Source organism: Gorilla gorilla, chromosome 5 (assembly GCF_029281585.2).
Source record: "Gorilla gorilla gorilla isolate KB3781 chromosome 5, NHGRI_mGorGor1-v2.1_pri, whole genome shotgun sequence".
NCBI lineage: Eukaryota > Metazoa > Chordata > Mammalia > Primates > Hominidae > Gorilla > Gorilla gorilla.
The window spans coordinates 44583806-44604733 of NC_073229.2; the positions used below are offsets into that span (position 1 = coordinate 44583806).

The 20928-nt window shown below is 36.7% G+C and overlaps 1 protein-coding gene and 1 long non-coding RNA gene across 2 annotated transcripts in view; one reads left to right on the plus strand and one right to left on the minus strand.

Annotated features, from left to right (window-relative positions):
* Positions 1-20928, plus strand: part of LOC109027415 (uncharacterized) — a 104440-nt gene that overhangs the window by 26002 nt on the left and 57510 nt on the right. The window lies entirely within an intron of this gene.
* The window catches only part of LOC129534205 (uncharacterized), a 53675-nt gene continuing 37906 nt past the window's right edge, over positions 5160-20928 (minus strand). Inside the window, exons 2-3 of the long non-coding RNA XR_008680678.2 lie at positions 11612-11870; positions 5160-5339 (exon numbers count right to left, since the gene is read on the minus strand). This is a non-coding gene — a long non-coding RNA (uncharacterized lncRNA). The remainder of the gene's footprint in view (positions 5340-11611; positions 11871-20928) is intronic.

Here is a 20928-nt window from a genome sequence, read left to right on the forward strand (position 1 = left end):
TCTCACCACTTTTTAAACTAAGATGGACTTTTTGAAGTTCAGGTCAGTTATTATTGCGTAGAATGTTCTACATCCTGTATTTGTTTGATAATTTCCTGCTGGTGTGGAGTAACTTGCCATGTGTTCCTGCATTTCTTGCATACTGGATATTAGGTTTAGAGGTATAACCCCCTTAGGTTAAACATTTTTATGGAATACTTTTCAAGTGGTGTGTTATTTATCACACATCAGAAGGTACATGCCAAGTTGTCCTATTATTTCTGAAACTAAATTACATTTGTGATTCAAGTTTTTGCACTTCTAATTTTCTTTTGTAACTTATAAGTAACTGTAGGATGATGCTTTTTTGGTCATGTTATAATCTGGTGCTGATTCTCTACATTTTTGAAGTCACTAGGTCTGCTACCTAATTATGCCAACTAAATTAAAATTTAAATGAAATTAACTGGTTTGATAGAGTAGCATTTTTAGTCAGAGCTCTTTCAATTGCCAACACTTCTAACTAAAAGACCTTTAGGCTAAATGAGTAGTAACTGGAAGATACTGGAGATATCAAGATTCAAAGGATGCTCTCTAGGAAGCAGAACATCTCAAGGGTCCTGGCAAGTGGAACCAGGGACAGGACTCCATAGTGACTAAGGCTTCACTTCTTACCTCTGCTTCCATATGAGTGTAATGTTATTTTCTCCTATGACAGATAAGTTTATTTTTCACCATTAAAAGGTAAGAAACTCACTCATAACCAAAGTTGGAGGAGACAGTTATTTTTTTTCCCCAGCTTGCCTGTTAAAACCATAAGGAATGATTAATCTGCCATGGTGCTTGATGTGGCCCAGGGATGTGCTCAGACTGAGTCATGTAGGGGCAGGTGGTATTAACATTAGTTCAAACATGGAACCATGGCATGTGTTAGAAATAATGGCTTATATTAGAAACTGGACATAAAATTGTTGTGAGCAAGAAAGTTACCTCAATTTGAGTCTACTAGAAGTTTCAGAGTGCCATTTCACATGGCCACAAAGTTCAAAAGTTCCAAAAGAAGCAAAAGTTTGACCAAGAAATCAGTGATTTTTTAAAAAAGAGAAATTGAGCTCAATCATGTTTTTTATATCTTCTACTGTACTAAAAGTTTTTTTCTCAATAATTGACTAAAAGTTCATTAACTACTGCACAGACTTCAATATTTAGAAATGTAATACGGGCTTCCTAACTAAAAGTGAAGTTATTTTATTGTTGGAACTAGCTATTGTTAGAAAGACTCATTTGCTTTTTATAATAAAATTTTACATATGATTTATAGATTTACAGATTATAACAATTTATAGATGATTACCTCATTAATTTATTGAATAACCTGACTAAATTACTTAGTCACTGAATTAAATACAACCCAGCCTTAATACTTTGGGTCAAGGAACATTGACCAAATATGTATTTATGCCACAGATTCCTTGAAATTTCTTACCAAAGTAAATTGTTTCATGAAAAACACAGAAATAAATTGGTAACTAAATAAAACATATTCTATATTTCAACTTGAAAAATTAAAGAAATTCATAATTCTTAAAATCAAAGCAATGATCATTTGTTTCCTAATTATTATTATTGTGAATGTACTTAAAATTTTTGCTATGCTTTTAAGAAAGATGTACTTCTATTAAAAATTATTAAAATAAACAGCAGAGAGACTGACTTTTCAAAATAGTTTATCTGGGAAGAGCAATGAACTGCAATTTGGGATATGCGTACCGTAGTGAACCATAGGCACATTTGAAAAAGCTGGGGGAGCCAAAGCTTTTTTAAGGGTAAAAGGTGAAGTTCCCCATCAAACTACCATTGGCATTCTTCACAGAATTAGAAAAACCAATTTTAAATTTCATATGGAATCAAAGAAGACCCCATATAGCCAAGACAATCCTAAGCATAAAGAACAAAACTGGAGGCATCACACTACCTGACTTCATTACTACAGGGCCTCAGTAACCAAAACAGCATGGAACTGGTACCAAAACAGACATATAGACCAATGAAGGTGAACATAGACCTCAGAAATACACCACACGTCTACAACCACCTGATCTTTGACAAAAACAAGCAATGGGAAAGGATCTCATATTCAGTAATAATGTGGGAAATCTGGCTAGCCATATACAGGAAACTGAAACTTGACCCCTTCCTTACACCTTATACAAAAATTAACTCAAGATGGATTAAAGACTTAAATGTAAAACCCCAAACCATAAAAACCCTAGAAGAAAACCTAGGCAACAACATTCAGGACATAGGCATGGTGGGCAAAGACTTCATGACAAAAATGCCAAAAGCAATTGCAACAAAAGCCAAAATTGACAATGGGATCTAATTAAACTAAAGAGCTTCTGCACAGCAAAAAAAAAAAAAAAACTGTCATCAAAGTGAACAAGCAACCTACAGACTGGGAGAAAATTTTTGCAATCTACCCATCTGACAATGATCTAATATCCAGAATTTACAAGGGACTTAAACATGTTTACAAGAGAAAGACAAACAACGCCATCAAAAAGTGGGCAAAGGATATGAACAGACACGTCTCAAAAAAAGACATTTACGTGGCCAGAAAACATACGAAAGAAGCTCAACATCACTGATCACCAGAGAAATGCAAATCAAAACCACAATGAGATGCCATTTCACGCCAATTAGAATGGAGATTATTAAAAAGTCAGGAAACAATAAATACTGGAGAGGATGTGGAGAAATGGGAATGCTCTTACACTGTTGGTGGGAAAGTTAATTAATTCAACCATTGTGGAAGACAGTATGGGCATTCCTTAAGGATCTAGAACTAGAAATACCATTTGACCCAGCAATCCCATTACTAGGTATATACCCAAAGAATATAAATCATTCTACTATAAGGGAACATACATATATAAATTTATTGCAGCACTATTTACAATAGCAAAGACATGGACCCAACCCAAATGCCCATCACTGATAGACTGGATAAAGAAAATGTGGTACATATACACCATGGAATACTATGCAGGTATAAAAAGGAATGAGAGCATGTCCTTTACAGAAACATGGATGAAACTGGAAGCCATCATCCTCAGCAAACTAACACAGGAACAGAAAACCAAATACCGCATGTTCTTACTCGTAAGTGGGATTCGAATATTGAGAACAAATGGACACAGAGAAGGAAACAACACACACTGGGGCCTGTTGGAGGTCGGGGGGGTGAGGGGAGGGAACTTAGATGATAGGTTGAAAAGTGTAGCAAACCACCATGGCATACGTATACCTGCAGTTCTGCACATATATCCCTTTTGTTTGTTTTTTGAAGAAGAAGAAGAAATAAAGAAAAAAAAAGGTGAAGTTCATGTAAGTTATTTTAAAATAAACTGCACATACAAACCTGCACGTTCTGCACATATATCCCTTTTGTTTGTTTTTTGAAGAAGAAGAAGAAATAAAGAAAAAAAAAAAGGTGAAGTTCATGTAAGTTATTTTAAAATAAACCTCTTTGGCCCCAGAAGCTTATTGCTGGTATGGACAAATACTCACTGGTGATACTGGCTATTGCTGGGAAGATGTCTTCATAGAAGCGTCGTATCTAAAATTTTTGTAGTTTTCAGAGAGTCCTTGCAATAATTCTTTTAGAGACATCCATGCATGAAGGGCCTTCTTTTATACTCTCCCAGCTCCATTTTGTTGTGGTTTGACTTAAGTGAGTCAACTTCTTTGCTGGTAACTTTAACATTTCCCCCTTTTGACCAAGACTTTTTTCTGAAAGCATTGCTGATTAATCAGCCTATAGTTAGGTTTTGATGTTTCTTGGTGCTGGAGTAGACCTTTCCTAGTTAGTCTGATCCTGCATCAGAGATGAATGGCCAGCAACTAAGAGCAGATGTCAAAACCCTTTTAGTCACATTTAAGAAACAAAGAGGTTCAGAAGGAGTGGCTCTCAGGATAAATCTGCCTGGAGTTCATTGCTAAGTTCAATTTTGTCAGTTCCATAGGCATTGACTACCATTTGGAAGTTCTGGACCAGTGTTATTCTGTTAGATGCATCATTTCTGCAGAGGTTGGACAGGAAACAGATAAAAAGTTTAAAAAGAATGATGCAGTACAAAATTAATAGTAACATGATAATATTGTCTATGAACATGGACCCAAAGGCAGCCAACTAATGAATCAAAAGTCTATGTGAGACTGAGTGAGATCTGTTGTAGCCATAAAGCCTGTCTTGCTATTTTATGCAATTAGGTCTTGACTTCCCCAGAGAAATATATTCAGGTACAGCATGTAGTTATTAGCAATGGCACAGACATTCTTGTTCAACCAGTAGATAATTGAGAGTTATCTCATCCTGTTCTGTTGTGTTATCTATGGCTACTCAGCAAGATACTTTAATGAGCACTGCTGGGCAGCAATAGCCTTTGCAGTGAAGCCTGCAATGAAACCCAACGTGTCAAATAAGTCATTAGGGATGTTGCCATAGTTACCCACTGGGTGGACTAAAGGATCCCTTAGGTCATGTAAAGATGTGGGTTTGACACGACAGATCCAAAACTTCATTCAGTTACGGAAGCTACTGAATGTGAAATTCTAACCACAGCGTTATTCTGCCAAGTGAAAAATGTAGGCATAAGCAAGAAAAAAAAAATAAGAAGGATAAGAGTCCAGTTTTGTTACAATGTCTTGGGAAAAGCTTTCCACGCTGTGATGTCATCAACTTCTTACTCTGGTTTGTAGTTTGAATGTTCCTGGGTATAGCATGGGGCATTTTAGTCAATTCTCTTTGTAGCCCACACAATAGCCATGAGATTTCTCTCTTGAAATTTACATGGAGTTTTCTGGCTCCAATTTATAGGACTTTAGGAACAAGGCAGTTTATGTTCTTAGTTGGAGAATCGTAGCCAGATGTTGGAGGAAATTAGAATAATTAAGTGCCCTGTCTAATTTAGAGATAGATGACAAAAACTAGAAAACTACAATCTAATAACAGGTGTACTGCAGTTTTTCTTCAGAAACATAATTTTTCTCTGTACAATCATCCCTATTTCTACTAAAGATAATCAGAGTAAGACTAATTTGTCTGCTGAATAAGTTTAGTCTCATGAAACTTGGCATGATTATTGACAACAGTGTAGCAAGAAAAGGGATGAAACATGGGCTGTTTTTAAGTTTATTTTGATGGAACTTTTGATAAGAAATCTCAGATTAGACTTTTAAAAGCCTTCCAAGGGTCAGAAGTCAAAGGAGGGCGAACATCAGACTTTGGCTGCAGTATCTAAAAATTTGCATGAATTTCTCTCTTCTTGAGGTCTCCAATATATCTTGACGTTCCTGGCCTGTCAAGAGGTAAAAATGTTTATTCACTCACTGTGAGCTTGGGAATCCTTGAAGCTAGGCATCCTATGCATAGTCTCAAATATCACATTCAAGTCAAGCCATTTATAATATAACCAATGTTTCTAATTCTATCCTGTTACAAAGAGAATAGATTTTTATTGAATTTATGCAAATAACTATGTTGCCATAAAATAAAAATATCAATAAGAGCTCTCTGAAGACTGCAGGCTCAGGTAGGAAGAAAAAATAAATATTTCCATTTTTATTTATAAAAGTATACTTTACCAAATTGCTGTATGCTATAGATAGCTTTTTAAAAGTTTTCTCAAATCTGGAAAACAAAAAATTTTAAAAAACAGCAAAGTGTTAAACAAAAAGTCACTCGAAAATATTGCCATCAGTTTGTTTAGTCCCATTCATTAAACTTATTCTACTTGATCTGGGTTAGATGTTTTAAGAAGCCATCGTTTCTTCATTAGAGTTCTGGAAATTCTTTCCCAGTCCAGTGGTATAATCTTAAACTCATAAGAAATCTAAATTCCAGCATACTTGTTAGAGTCCTTTTCATGAACCTCCTTGAAGAGGAAGTATTTTTCTTTATTCATTTTAATTTATTCTCTACAATACTTCATTAGGGAGTTCAATGATTTGCACTCAGAAGTTAAATAGCCAAGAGGCAAGCAAGTATAATAAACTTCAGAATTGGACTGAGGTTGTTGCACTGAAGGCCATGTAGTCTTTTGCTTCAGGGAAATAACAACAAAAATAACCAAAATGAACACATAGCTCCCTAGGCTTCTGAATCTCAATAGAAAATAACATCAGCATTTAATGAAATTGTAGATAGTAACACATCATGGGAAAAAAGATACTGTGCAAAATATTATAATTAACACTGGGCACTTCTTTTGTCTAGATTTTTATTATAAACAATAAAATATATGTAATATCTTAACTACAAACCTTTCATGTTGAAAGGGCATCTAACATAACTTGTTTTAACATTATGAAGGGAAAAAGTTTAGAAATTCCAAAGTGCAAACAATCCAACACTAACAAACTATAGTGATCAAAAGTATTAACTTTTAAAGAAAAACAAGGACAATTCTTAAAAGTAGAACTACCATTTGATCCAGCAATCTTACTGGTTATCTACCCAGAGGATAAGAAGTCATTACACAAAAAAGATACTTGCACATGCACGTTTATAACAGCACAATTAGCAATTGCAAAAATGTGGAACCAGCCTAAATGCCCGTGAATCGATGAGTGAATAAATTGTGGTATATATTTGTGTGTGTGTGTGTGTGTGTGTGTGTGTGTGTGTGTATGCGATGCATATGTATATATATATGCATAAATACATATATGTGATGGAATACTACTCAGCCATAGAAAGGAATGAATTAATGGCATTCATAATAACCTGGATGGGATTGGAGACTATTATTCTAAGTGAAGTATCTCAGGAATGGAAAACCAAACATTGTATGTTCTCACTCTTAAGTGGGAGCTAAGCTATGAAGATGCAAAGGCATAAGTATGATACAGTGGACTTTGGGGACTCAAGGGAAAGAGTGGGAAAGGCATGAGGGGTAAAAGACTACAAATTGAGTTCAGTGTATACTGCTCAGGTGATGTGTGCACCAAAATCTCACAAATCACCACTAAAGAACTTACTCATGTAACCAAATACCTCATGTTCTCCAAAAACCTATGGAAGTAAAAAATTTAAAAAATTACAGAAAGGGAATGTGTTATGAGACAAGCCAAGTTTATAGACCAAAACATGCTCATAGCTAGGGATGAAACAAACCACAAACCAAGCCAGCAAAGTTGGGTTGATTCCTTGAAAAGAATGGTTACCTATTGTCTAGATTGAGTAGCCCAAAGACAAAGGAAACACTGAGCGTAAAACATTCCCTTTTTTTTACACCTACCACTCACACCACATGCACTGATCACTCTCATCACTGCTTTGGTAAAGCATGTAGGATGCAGTTCAGTTTCAATTTGGAGCTGTTACCTCCCCAGGCAAAGCTGCCACACAGATGATCCAGACTTGGTGTTTTTCCTGAGAGCCACCTGCCACACATTTTCATGAGGTGACCATGACTATACACATCCAGGCTACTTCCTGACTAGGCCCTGTTCAGGAAGCCTCCTGAGGTGTCCATTCCTCGTGGAGCCAAATAGTTCCCTTGGTTGACTCCTGAGTCCCCTTGGCAAGCCAAGCAGAATTCAAGCATTTCTACTGCTAGCCTTGTGTGGGAGCATGAGCGAATGTAAAGGGAGCAAGGCTCTTCACTCCATAAACCACAGCCTACTTCGGGGTGGTGCTGGACCAGCCCTATTCTTGGGTACTGAATTTCTTCTTCTCATTTGTTTGGATTTTAAATTTTCTATTTATTTTCTTAAATGGCAGGTATCCTACTGCATCTTCAATAAAATAAAATATATACATATATATGTTATACACTGGAGAAAACAAATAGGGGAACAGTTTGATAGTTTAGCACCATTTTTTGCTTTTATTTAACCTTTAGAAGTAAAACACAATTATTAAAATAGAATGCTTCAGCAGTAATAAGTGTAGCCCTATGTATCAATATTATTGTACAAATTGGATGTGGGTGGCTTAATCCAGAGCTGACCACCCTGATAATAATCCAGAAAAAAACTATTGTTACATCTGTTTGTAACAAGACATTTATTATTCTCAGCACCAGGACATCATAAAATGACTCCTTGATCTTCATTTACTTCACCAAGGGAAACATGGCAGGCTATAGAAACTCAGCACAGCAGTTAGTGGGGCTGTGCCCTGGGTGCCCTGATGTCACCCACATTTCCCTTGCATGTCTCAGGTCCTAATGAGCAGTGCAGGACAATGTTGAGCCAACCTACTCACCCGTGCCCATTCCTTCCCAGAAACTTAAAGGTGATCCCTATAATAGCACATATGTCCTTTCCCAAATTGTGTCTTTGCTCCCCTAACCCCATTCTTGGCAGAAGAAAAAACAAAACATCTCTTGACTTGAATATTTGCTTATTTTAGAAACCTACACAATCACCATAAACTTTAAAAAAAAAATCAAAATGTTGTTTTCACTGGGTTGACACCTATCTGCTTCAAGAATTCTCTAAGCATGTTGTTGAAAACCAGTGTAACATCTTTAGGATCTTTCTCCCAACTGACCAGTCTTCCTGTGAATCATTTCAGCAGTTCCTTTGTGGCGATGTTTACAAAGCATCTTCTAAGTCCCCTAATTCTATGAACTTTGCTATCAAAATAGTGAAGAATAGGCAAGGGGGAGAAAAAAACTAGCTGACAGCTATTTGGAAATCAGCAACAATGTGAAAGAGAAATGTATCACATGAAAGTTTGAAAGACATGGAATAAATGAGCTCCTTGGAAATTTGCCCTGGCGGAGTGAAGATTCCCACTTTATCTTCTTAGGCAAGATAAAGATTCACCTTATGTAATTACACAGCTTTGTTTAAGCATCCTGTAAAAGGCTGAAAAATCAACTGTCTTCCTAACTCTACAGGCAAACTAGAAAAAGGATCTCCCTGCTTACTGGTCCCTCAGGATGTTTTCCTGAAAAGAAAACCAGCTTAGAGATACTGGATTTTCTTCTATGACAAAGTGTCCTCTTAAAGTCCAACCCAAACTTGTTTGCACACTTACACTTCTGAAAGCCTAGGTCCAACTATAGGGCTGATACCGGGAGAGAAGTGAAGTAGCTGGGTGGTGAGGAAGTGGTCTCTCCTTTCACATCTCTGTGCAGTAATGATATCAAGACCCCTCGTCGACATCTCTATTCCATTCCTCAGTCAGTGACACCACAGAGCTCTGTTTGATACCAGGAGACTTAATGCAGGAAAAGTGACAGAAAGTCCAACTGATAGGATGAAAATTATAATCTTCAAGGATTATTGAGCCATGAGATCTGCAATGCTATCATAGGGTTTCTGATCCTGATGTGGGTCTCTGTCCAGGATCCTTGAAGAAATTATGGCACCCACATCCAACCCTAACATAGCTTCCACTTATGAAACAAGGAGGTTGTAATGAACTCTTGGTATGTAATAAACTGGAAGTTCAAAAATGTAATTTAAAACAATCTAAAAGAATTTAATGTTGGTCTCCATTGCACAGACTGCTAGGGGAATATATCAACTTGATTTGGGGAGGCTGTAGAGGTATATAGAGGAGTATATGGGTTAAACCTTAATGGATCATCAGTTTCAGAGAAGAAGCAATTTTTTTATTGTAGCTGATTGCAAATGCTTTTAGAAAAGAATGAAAGCAATCAGTCCCTGTGGATGACAGACTTAGAGTGGCCATGGTTAAAAATCTCATGGAGTTTATTATAATAATAATGTAATTGACAAAGAAATTTGTTTATTTCTGTGGCATACAAAACTTGAAGATAATAACCAAGATTATGACCGATAACATATCAGATTTTGAAGAATTTAATATAATTTTGTAACACATATCAATAACATTCTGAAATACAACTTAAAGAAGGTTTAGCACCACTTAGTATTTGACAATACTCCCTATATAATTTAATATATCAAGTAAGTCTTATTAGTTTAATATATCTCTTTACAATGTGAGATACACATTCTTTGATCTTTCCAGGGGTCCAAATGAGAAATATCAAAATTAACTTGAGGGTAAAAAGAGTTAATTTAAAATATTATTTTGGGAAGTTTGTCAAAAACATCAAACAGTTTAAAACACTTTGTCAGAGTACAATAACAGCTAACCAAAATGAAAATTAAAAGATTTCAAAAAATAAATGTAGAAATTTACATAATTGTCAACAAAAACATAGGTTTTTAATACTGAGAACACTTACTTTTCTCTTTTTTTTAACTTTTATTTCTGGTTCAGGGGTACACATGTGAGTTACTTACGCATTTATATAGGTAAATTGTGTGTCACGGGGTTTGGTGTATAGATTATTTCATAACCCAGATAATAAGCATAGTACCCAGTAGGTAATTTTTTAATTTTCATCCTCCTTCCTCCCTCCACTCTAAAGTAGGCCCTAGTGTCTGTTGTTCCATTTGTGTCCATATGTACTCAATGTTTAGCTCCCCTTATAAGTGAGAACATATGGTATTGGGTTTTCTAGGATAATGGCCTCCAGCTCCACCCATGTTGCTGGAAAAGAGATGATCTCATTCTTTTTACGGCTGCATAGTATTCCATGTTGTATATCTACCACATTTTCTTCATCCAGTCTACCACTGATGGGCATTTAGGTTGATTCCATGTCTTTGCTATTGTGAAAAGTGCTGCAATGAACATACACGTGCATGTGTCTTTATGGTAGAATGATTTGTATTTCTTTTGGTATAAACTCAATAGTAGGATTGATGAGTTGAATGGCACTTCTGCTTTGAGTTCTTTGAGAAATTGCCACACTGCTTTCCACAATGGCTGAACTACTTTACATTCCCACCATCACTGTATAATCATTCCCTTTTCTCCACAACCTCACTAGCATCTCTTATTTTTTGAGTTTTTAATAATAGCCATCCTCATTGGTGTAAGATGGTGTCTCATTATGGTTTTGATTTGCATTTCTCTAATGATTAGTGATGTTGAGCATTTTGTCATATGCTTTCTGGCCACATGTACGCCCTCCTTTGAAAGTGTCCATTCATGTACTTTGTGTACGTTTAAATGGGATTGTTTGTTTTTCACTTGTTGATTTTTTTAAGTTCACCAGATGCACTGTGCTGGGGTTCTGTGATAGTCCCTAATTGCTGTGCACCCTCCCAAGCCTGAGAGCAGCAGGAGGGAGGGTTGCGAGACAGCAAAAAGGTGGACTGCCTCTCTCTCTGGGAGCTTCATGCCGGAGAAGTGTAGAGCTGCTCCCAGCTGGAGAACTCAGGAGGACTAGGGTGGCCTCACTAGCATCCCAGGCTAGTGGGCCTTATCCTACAAGGTTCAGTGGTGGTGAGGTCTGCAGTCTATCACTGCTCAGCCCCATGGACTTGGCCCCTTTTCTGGGGAGCATGCAAGAAAACTTGGCCTTCCCAATTGCTGGAGCTGCAGCCCCTGGTTTTGTGGTACCCAGGGAACAAATGCTACTGGGACTCCACACCTACCTAAGAAGCAGCTCTACCCAGACTCCACATGGCTCTCTGTTTTGGTCTGGAGACCCCAGTTGGGGTATCTCCTGAGCCCAGGGATTCAAAGTTTCGTGGCAGAAATATGCATCCCACGGGACTCTCACTCACTCACCATTTTCTTGTAGGGAGATTCCCCTGGGTCTGTGCCACTCCTGGGTGAATGGTTGATCTGTCTCACTCTTCTCCGTGATCTGAAGGTCACACTATGTCACTGATGAATCCTTATGTGTCCACCTGGATGTTCCGGTTGAAGAGCTAGTGTCTACTCACCTCACCACTCTTTCTGCTATTTGTGAGAGTGGCACACACTAGCTGCTTCTAGTCAACCATCTTGGCCCCACCTCACTCACTTTTCTCAAGTAATCAAAGACCTAATAAAAGAGAGCATAAAGCATAAGAAATTACCTTGATAAACAAAAAATCTTGGTTTATTAGGCCAGTTATCTAAAAGGTAGAGAAAACATTTCACTATTTTCTATTAAGAGCAGGTCAATACTCAAAGAAAACCTTGTTGTTTTAGCACAGGGGACAAATTTCAAGTTTTCCATTCCTGTACTTTTGATAATAATGCTCAAGTTTTCAGAAATATTTATAAATAATTTCCTTTTAACTTTAGCCAACTTGGTCACACATAAAATTCTTTTCACAAGATTAATCTTCCACAAACTTTCTATAAATTTGTCATCCAGTTATCTTATTCAGTTTTTGTCTATATTTTTTCTCTTTTTCCTTTTGGAACAATAAGACATTCTACTTTTAGACAAAAAATACTCTCTTTTTCCCTTAACAAAAACACAACCTCTTACTCATAACTTTCTTTATGTGTTTTCCTTCCCTCACATACAGATTTGTTTCCCTTCATTATTTCTAGTTTAAATTACTCTAATATTAATCAACTCTTAGTAACCTTAATTTCTAGTGAAAATTAGTAAGCATTTTGAAGTGCATCATGTTAGTATTTTGCAGATGAACACCATCTCATAAAATAATTTTTATGCCTTTAATTAACAGACCCAAATATGTTTAGCTTTTCCATAACATGTGAAACCAAGATGCCAAATTACATATATTTTAAACTTCTGTTAAGCAATTGATATTTCAGTATTTTCCTTAGAAATGACTCAAATATTAAATCAGTAAAGTGTTACTTAATTTAATATAACATGATTTTAAGATTTCAAGTCACACTAAATTATTTTTGAAATTCTGACTTTATTATAAACCTTTTGTCAATTTATATTCACCTAATTCACTTGTTCTTAACAATTGTGCTTCAGTTCCTCCTTAAACACAACTATGAGTGGATTTATAGCTTTAAGACATTCATTATACATCTCAGTAATAGCAAGCTTGTTTCACTAGTAACTTTAGGTTTAAAAACTGTATCTGTACATTGTAATTAATGCTGACAATTCTGAAAATATTTGTTTTTATTTTGCCAACAAATTTTAAAACTAGCTTTATCTGCCAAAGATTATTTCATCACATAAGCCAAAAGGCAATTGAGTTTCTGTTTTTCTGAGAGAATTCTTACTTTAAACACTTATGTTTTCTCTGTAAGCCAATTAAGTAGAGCGGTTTATGAATTTTGGTAGAAAAAAATTATACACACACACACACACACACACACACGTAGAAAAATACAGACAGAGGAAGAACTTACAACTTGCATTAAGAATTGTTATTTGCCTGGCTTGCAAATAGTTTTACTCCCTCTTTCAGACTATCTGTCTTTTAATGATCTGTTCAATTGGCCCATAAACAAGTGTCAGTTAGGCCACCCAAAATTTGTACTTCCAAAGAGATGATTTTTAGGTGAAGGAATGTAGAAAATTTAAATCTCAAAGGTACAGAACTTAAACACCACTATTTGTTGAGATGAAAAAAAGCATATATAGGAAGCATTCAAAATGAAATGGTCAAGGGTGAGTTTACACAGATAGATAGATTTAGGTCTCTCCTTTTGCTTTGTGAAAGCATCTAGTGTTTTAGGTGTCAGAGAGGGAGATATCCTTACAAAGCAGAGATTATCATTACAGGTTTACATTTCTTACAAAGAGTTTCAAAATAAACAGGTAAATGCCAAAAACATATATTTTGGAGACTGATTTAGTTCACTAGTTGGTCTTTTCAACTTAACTTGTTTCCTAATGAGATTAAATTCATGCATAAATAACCAAACCAAAAATTAAACCAAAAGAATACTCACCAGAAAGGATGTCCTTTACAAGAGCAGATCCCCCAAAATGTAAGAGTTCACTGAAAAGGTGGGAGCTCAAACCAAGAGAGGACTTATCTCGCAGCATAAAGACAACTTGTACAAGTGAAGATCACAATGGGCTCAGGTGAGTATCATACACAATTTCAAGTATCGCCAGTCCAAAGAAGGCTTGGAGCCTTTGCATCTTGCTTCTGACATTAGATTATGTCAACTTAAACAACAGAGATACTGACCCTCTAAAATAAAGAATGTATTCAGGAAATAGCAATAAATTGCAATTTGAAATACACATGCTATGGTGGACCTTAGGCACCAAAGAAGCTGAGGGACTGTATTAGTTTGTTCTAGCACAAAGAACTACCTGAGACTTGGTAATTTATAAAGAAAAGAGATTTAATTGACTCATGATTTCGTAGGCTGTACAGGAAACATGATTGGAGGAGGCCCCAGGAAACTTACAATGATGGCAGAAGGCAAAAAGGAAGGAGGCATGTCTTACATGGCCGGAGCAGGGGGAAGAGGGCAAAGGGGAGATACCACACACTTTTCAACAACCAGGTCTCATGAGAACTCACTATCACAAGAACAGCAAGGAGGAAATCCACCCCCATGATCCAATCACCTCTCACCAAGCCCCTCCTCCAACATTGGGGATTACAGTTCGACATGAGATTTGGGTGGGGACACAAATCTAAACCATATCAGGAAGGCAAAAATCTTAAAAGAGAAATTTTATGTAAGCTTTGTAATAAACCTCATGGGCCAGAGAAGCTTATTACAAGAGTTGGCAAATACTCATTGATAATATTGGCTGTTGCTGGAGAGATGTCTTCACAGAATTATCATATCTAACATTTTTGTGGTTTTTGAGAGAACCATTGCAGCAGTTCTTATTATAGACATATGTACATGAAGGCCCCTCTTTCATGGCCTCCCAGCTTCATTTTTTTATGGTTTGATGTAAGTGACTCCATTTTGGTGCTCACAACTTCCACATTTCTCCCTTTTGGTTGAAATATTTTTCTGAAAGCATTTCACACTTAAAAGATATAGATTGGCCGGGCATGCTGGTTCACACCCGTAATCCCAGCATGTTAGGAGGCGGAGGTGGGTGGATCACCTGAGGTTGGGAGTTCGAGACCAGCCTGACAAACATGGAGGAACCCCATTTCTACCAAAAATACAAAATTAGCTGGGCGTGGTGGCACGTGCCTGTAATCCCAGCTACTCAGGAGGCTGAGGCAGGAGAATCACTTGAATCCAAGAGGCAGAGGTTGCAGTGAGCTGAGATCACGCCATTGCACTCCAGCTTGGGCAACAAGAGCGAACCTCCATCTCAAAAAACAAAAACAAAAACAAACAAACAAAAAATGAAATAATTGTAAAAACCAACTATAGTTCTCAGTAATGATAGTTTCTTTACTGTCAGCTATTCGTAGAGTTAATTAACTCCTACAACCTCACATTTTCCATTTAAAAAATACAGGAGAAAAAGTTTGATGTGGGTTTAATGAGAAAATTTATATAAAATAGATCTAACTACTATATTTATCACAAAATAGATGCACAAACTATGTTTTTTTCTCTCACTTGTTCTTATTTTATATATCATTTTAATTGAGGAAATCATTGAGCATAATGTAACAAATATTTTCATAAGTTATTATAAAGAGGGTTTGAAGGACTTGTTAGAAAGTGTCTGGCAGTGGAAAAAACATCTGAATAGAAAATGAAAATAGCATGTGAATGCTGAAATAGCATAATAAATAGCTGCAACTCTAATATAATTTATATTTGGATTTTAGTATAGACAGAATAATTAAATTTATTTCTACAGTCTTTTCAGTTGTTAAACATTTTATTGAACTCTTCATGTGCCTTTCAGATGTATTGTGCTTCAAGTGTGCTTGTACCAGCTTTTTCTGTTTAGAAATGCTTGAGTGTCTCCACTGTTAAAACGATCAGAAGGCAGTAATTGTATTTCCAATGTGAGGACAAACAATACTAGATATCCTGCAATCCTACATTGTAAAAAATATTCCCATCAAATGCCCCAATGGATAGACACGTAAGTGATCATCTGTAATTATTTAGTCAAGAAATGAATATTTTACATGTAAATACTTTGAATGGCTTAATACAAACTAAATTTTTCAGAATGCAACCACTATGGAAATTGAAGAGAAAAAGTCTTTTTATTGTAGAAACTTCCAAGAGTCTTTCAATATTTACAAAAATTATGTTGCTAATGGCAATACCTTAGTTATTTGAATCACCAGTAGAACACACTATAAAAACATGCAGTGTCACATCTGTACCCTGTCACACCCAGGATAACGATAATATTGAGATCTATAACTATTTAGCCCTTATTTTAAAACATCAGGTAACAAGCATCAATCAATTTCTGTCAAATGTTTCAACTTGGGTATTATAGCATAAGCAGAAATATACTGTTACCAATATCCCACCCAATTTCTTTTCCTAATGAAACAATAAAACTGAGAATGTAGAATGTAGAGACCATTTAGTAAAGTTGATATATATATGTGTGCATATGTGTGTGTGTGTGTGTGTGTATATATATACACATAAATGTAATTAATACAATAGATGAGGTCAAAGAAGCAAGTGATACATAACTTTTAATTTGGATGGGATGTCCTTGAAGATTCCTGTATTAGTCCTTTCTCACATTCCTATATGAAAATACCTGAGACTGAGTAATTTATAAAAGAAAGAGGTTTAATTGACTCACAGTTCCCTATGACTGGGGAGGCCTCAGGAAACTTACAATCATAGTGGAAGGTGAAAGGGAGGCAGGCACTTTCTTCACAAAATGGCAGGAAAAAGAAGGATGGCAGGAGGAATTTGCCAAACAGTTGTAAAACCATTAGATCTCGAGAGAACTCACTCACTATCATGAGAACAGCTTGGGAGAAACCACCTCCATGATTCAATTACCTCCACCTGGTCTCTCCCTTGACCTGTGGGGATTATGGGGTTTACAATTCACCATGAGATTTTGAGTGGGGACACAGCCAAACCATATCAACTCCTAAATCTTAATACACTTTATTACTAGCTGATACGATTTGGATCTGTGTCCCTTACCAAATCTCATGCTGAATTGTAATCCCCAATGTTGAAGGTGGGGTCTTGTGGGAGGTGACTGGATCATGGGGGCAGATTTCCCCCTTTTATGCTGTATCATGATAGCATCCTTATGAGATATGGTTGGTGAAAGTGTGTGGCACCCTTTCTCTTCCTCTCAGTCCTGCTTCTGCCTTGCAAGATTCGTGCTTCCACTTTGCCTTCTGTCACGAGTAAAATCTCCCTTTAGCCTCCCCAGAAGCAGATGCTGCTATGCTTCCTGTTCAGCCTGCAGAACTGTGAGCCAATTAAACTTCTTTGCTTTATAAATTACCCCATCTCAAGTGTTTCTTTATAGCAGCAGTGTGAGAACAAGCTAATACACTAGCCTTCTTGAATACATCTTAGCAAGCTCTCGAGCAGCATAACCACATAGATTAGAGAAGGCCAAAACTGACAGATTCCCATCTTGACCAAAGTTTAATCATTCTTCTCTAGTCCCTCTTCTCAGGCCCAGTTTTAGCAAAGACTCCTGCCAAGCCAGTTCACTGAGAATCACTTTGCCCTTGATATCTTATCACTTTGGCATGCCTTTAGCAATAATGCAGTTTAGCAAGAACCCCGCTCCCCGCCACCCCACCCCCCGCCACCCTTAATATCTAATTAGTTTCTATCCACTGACTCACTCACTCAGCTCTTTGCTTATAAATTTCCAGCTCCATGCTGGGAGAAATTTTAGTTCAATCTCTCTCTACTATAGCTATATTATTCCCCCATTGCTATAGTCCTGAATAGTCTTCCTTGCTATTTTTAACAAGCATCCAGTGTACACATTTCCTTTTGACAAAACATAGTGTCCATATGTAGAGGGAAGAGGAAAGCTAACAAAATATAAAGTCATCCAAACCACACACACCTTGGACAAGCTTATCATGTGTGGGAATAAAATGCTGGAGGTGGGTTTGGCTTCCAAAAAAAAACAAGTGTGTAATTTGAAATTTCATATCAAGAACAGTTAAATTCCCAGATTCTTTATCATTACTGAATACCTTAGTAATTATTCTTCATTTAACACAACAGGAAATAGGAGATTTATTTTCTGGAGAGACTTGTCCAATTAAGGTGGGGATATGGTTGCTCTGTTGAGCAGAAATTTGGCTTATATAGACCCAAAGCTCAGAAAAAGAGTAATAGATCTAAAATGACAATCATTGAGACAATAAAGTTCATGGAAACCACGATGGGAAGCATCTACGTGGAAATAAAAAGTTGGATTTTCAGTAGAGAAATTGGTAACAATGTAAATTTCCTCTTAAAGTCAGGTGAGAACTAATTCTGAAGTCAGACGAGGAAAGTAGCCTACAACAAAGAGTAAGATCATCTTGACAGGATCAGGGAGAAAGATAATAGTTGCAAATGGAAACAGGTATATTGATTTAGTGCCAGGTAGTTGAAAGACTATGAGTATAAAGACTTATATTTTCTCTGTGTTGCAGTAGCAAAGTCATCTGCAGAGAGAGAGAAGTGAGAAGGGAGAAGAGAGTGTCAGAAATTAGAGGATTGTAGAGATTGAAAAGGTTATGTCAGGCACAATTGAAAACCCGGTTTCCAATGGTGATCATTGTCTTAAAATATTATCAGTTTGTTTTCTTGCATGACATTCTTCAGCAGCAGTCATGGACTGAGAAATATGCAGAAATCAGATAGTTGAGTTCATCTAGAGAAGAGGTTGCAATGTGCTTCTAAAAAGGACAAAATCAAAAGCAAACGAGAGAGAGAGAGAGAGAGAGAGAAAGAGAGAAAAATGAAGATGTGAAAGGGGATAGGTCAAAAATCAGTAATGTTTTTTAAGCAAAGGGCCAGATAGTAAATATTTTTATTTTGTGAGCCATGTTGTCTCTGTAGGAAGTACTCAGTTCTCCCATGTTCTGCAAAAGCAACCATGGACAATAAGAAAATGTGGCTGCATTCCAATAAGAATTTATTTAAAAAATAGGTGATGGATTGTATTTAGCCCAAGGGAAGCAGTGTGTCAATTCTGGTTTTATGTTACTGGCAATTACATTTTAAAATATTCAGTAATGGAATCTACAATATTGATTCCCAACTATTGCTGCATATTAGTATCACAATAGAATGCCAGGTCCCAGAGACACTGGGTCAGCCAATCTCAATTGGGGCCAAGGCACTCATATGTATCTTTGGAACCTCCTCAGGCAATTCTAACATAAAGCCAGTGTTGAGAAGAGCCATTGTTAGTTTGCTTGTGGGAGTAACTGACCGCAGGAGGATCATAATGCAATAGGCGAAGGCTGAGGCACCAGTGGATTGAAAGTCTTAGTGAGGCAGGAGAACAGCTGCAGTGGGAATTGTTGCCACACTGAACAGACAGGAGATTGATCAAAGAGTGGTGTGCTTATTTAGTCATTTAAGAGGAATATCATGTTTTGTCATTATACATTTCATGGGTGTGGTAAGCAGCCTCTAAAATTGCTCCATGTCACTTGTACCCCTGGTAGAGGTAACTCCTTGAGGAATCTTCTACTCTGTCGTCCTAGTTGAATTTATCTCACTTCACTATCAAATAGACTGTGGCAGAAGTGATGGATATCAGTTCCAACATTAGGTTGCACAAAGACTGTGGCTTCTGTCTTGGGAATCCTCTCTCTCTTTCATTGTAAGGGAAGCTGACTTCTATGTTGGGCGCTGCCTATTAAGAAGTCCACATAGCACAGAGCCAGTGTCACCAGTCACAGCCAGCAAGGAAGGACCTGGGGACTGCCCCCCAGCCACATGATTAATCTTAGAAGTGAATCTTCCCTAAGTAAGGCTTTTAAATGATGGCAGCCTTATGAGAGTCCTTGAGCTAGAGGGCCTTACTAATTCTGATATAGTTCTTGACCCAGAGAAGTTGGCATAATGAATGTTTGTTGTTTTAATCCACTAAGTTTTGGAGGTAATATGTTAAGCATCAACAGATAACTAATAAAAGGAGTGATTCTGAGCAAGAAAGGCTTAAGTGGAGGGAAGCTAAGGTCGAATAGTTTATGAATATCATCCTGTAAGAATACAGGGCTTGGAGCTTTGAAGGTAGGAGCAGAAAAAAATGTATGTAAGCTTGTCATTAACAGTGTGACTAAAAAAGTTCATTATACTGAAGGATAAATGCTTACATGTGCCTCAGAGAATAGATGTTTTTATTCCTGGGAAGAAAGATAAACTTTTTCAAAAAACATAAAGATTAAGTAGGATGAAGTTTCCAGCTTTGGATTCTGACATTCAGGACATGGGGAGGGTGATGAGCTTCTCCTGGAGGACTGAATTTAGGACACAGTCAAGTTCATGATGGAAGCCCTTATCAGGTAGAGAGGGAGTGCATCTCAGCTCTTTCGATTAATTAAATGATTGTTTGAATTGGAGAAGGTGTGGGTATTTTGTGTTGTTTGGGTGAGTACATTGGAATGGTTTTCTAGCATTCCTTTGAGATTTTCCACAGTATAAGTTAAGGTAAAAGAACATTTTTACTTGTTTCAGAAAGCATACTGAGCAAGCTTTAATGTTACTATTAAGTAGGTAGGGAAACGACCAATATTATAAACGCAGATTTCCAGCCTCTCCTTTTAATGCTTTCAGAATGATTCCAGAAGAACCTTGAAAATGTTGAGTATTTATATTTATTTTATGCCCTTTTATTGTGATTTTTTTAATAAATAAGTTTTTTTGGTAAATACTGGAAGTTAATATTCTGTAGTTTAGAAAAGCAATTTTGAACACTCAACTAGTGAGCCCATATAAAACTACATAACAGCACAGAATATAGTAAAATAATAATATAATGAACTGGGATACAAACTAGGCACTTTGTGCCAAGCTTTTCAAGGAAGATACAATTTCAATACCAATGAAATAAACTCCCACAAATTGATTTTTCTTTGTGTGCACTCATCAGTGTAAATACAATTAAGTAATAAAGCCTGTACTTGTTCAGGAAAGATGTTTTCTGTTCATAGTCTGATATCTGGGTGCTTTGGTTTCTGATAATTTGTTATGTAAAAACCCTGCAAATTAAAAAAAAAATCAGCAGCTCCAAGTTCATGGGCTCTTATCACAGAGGA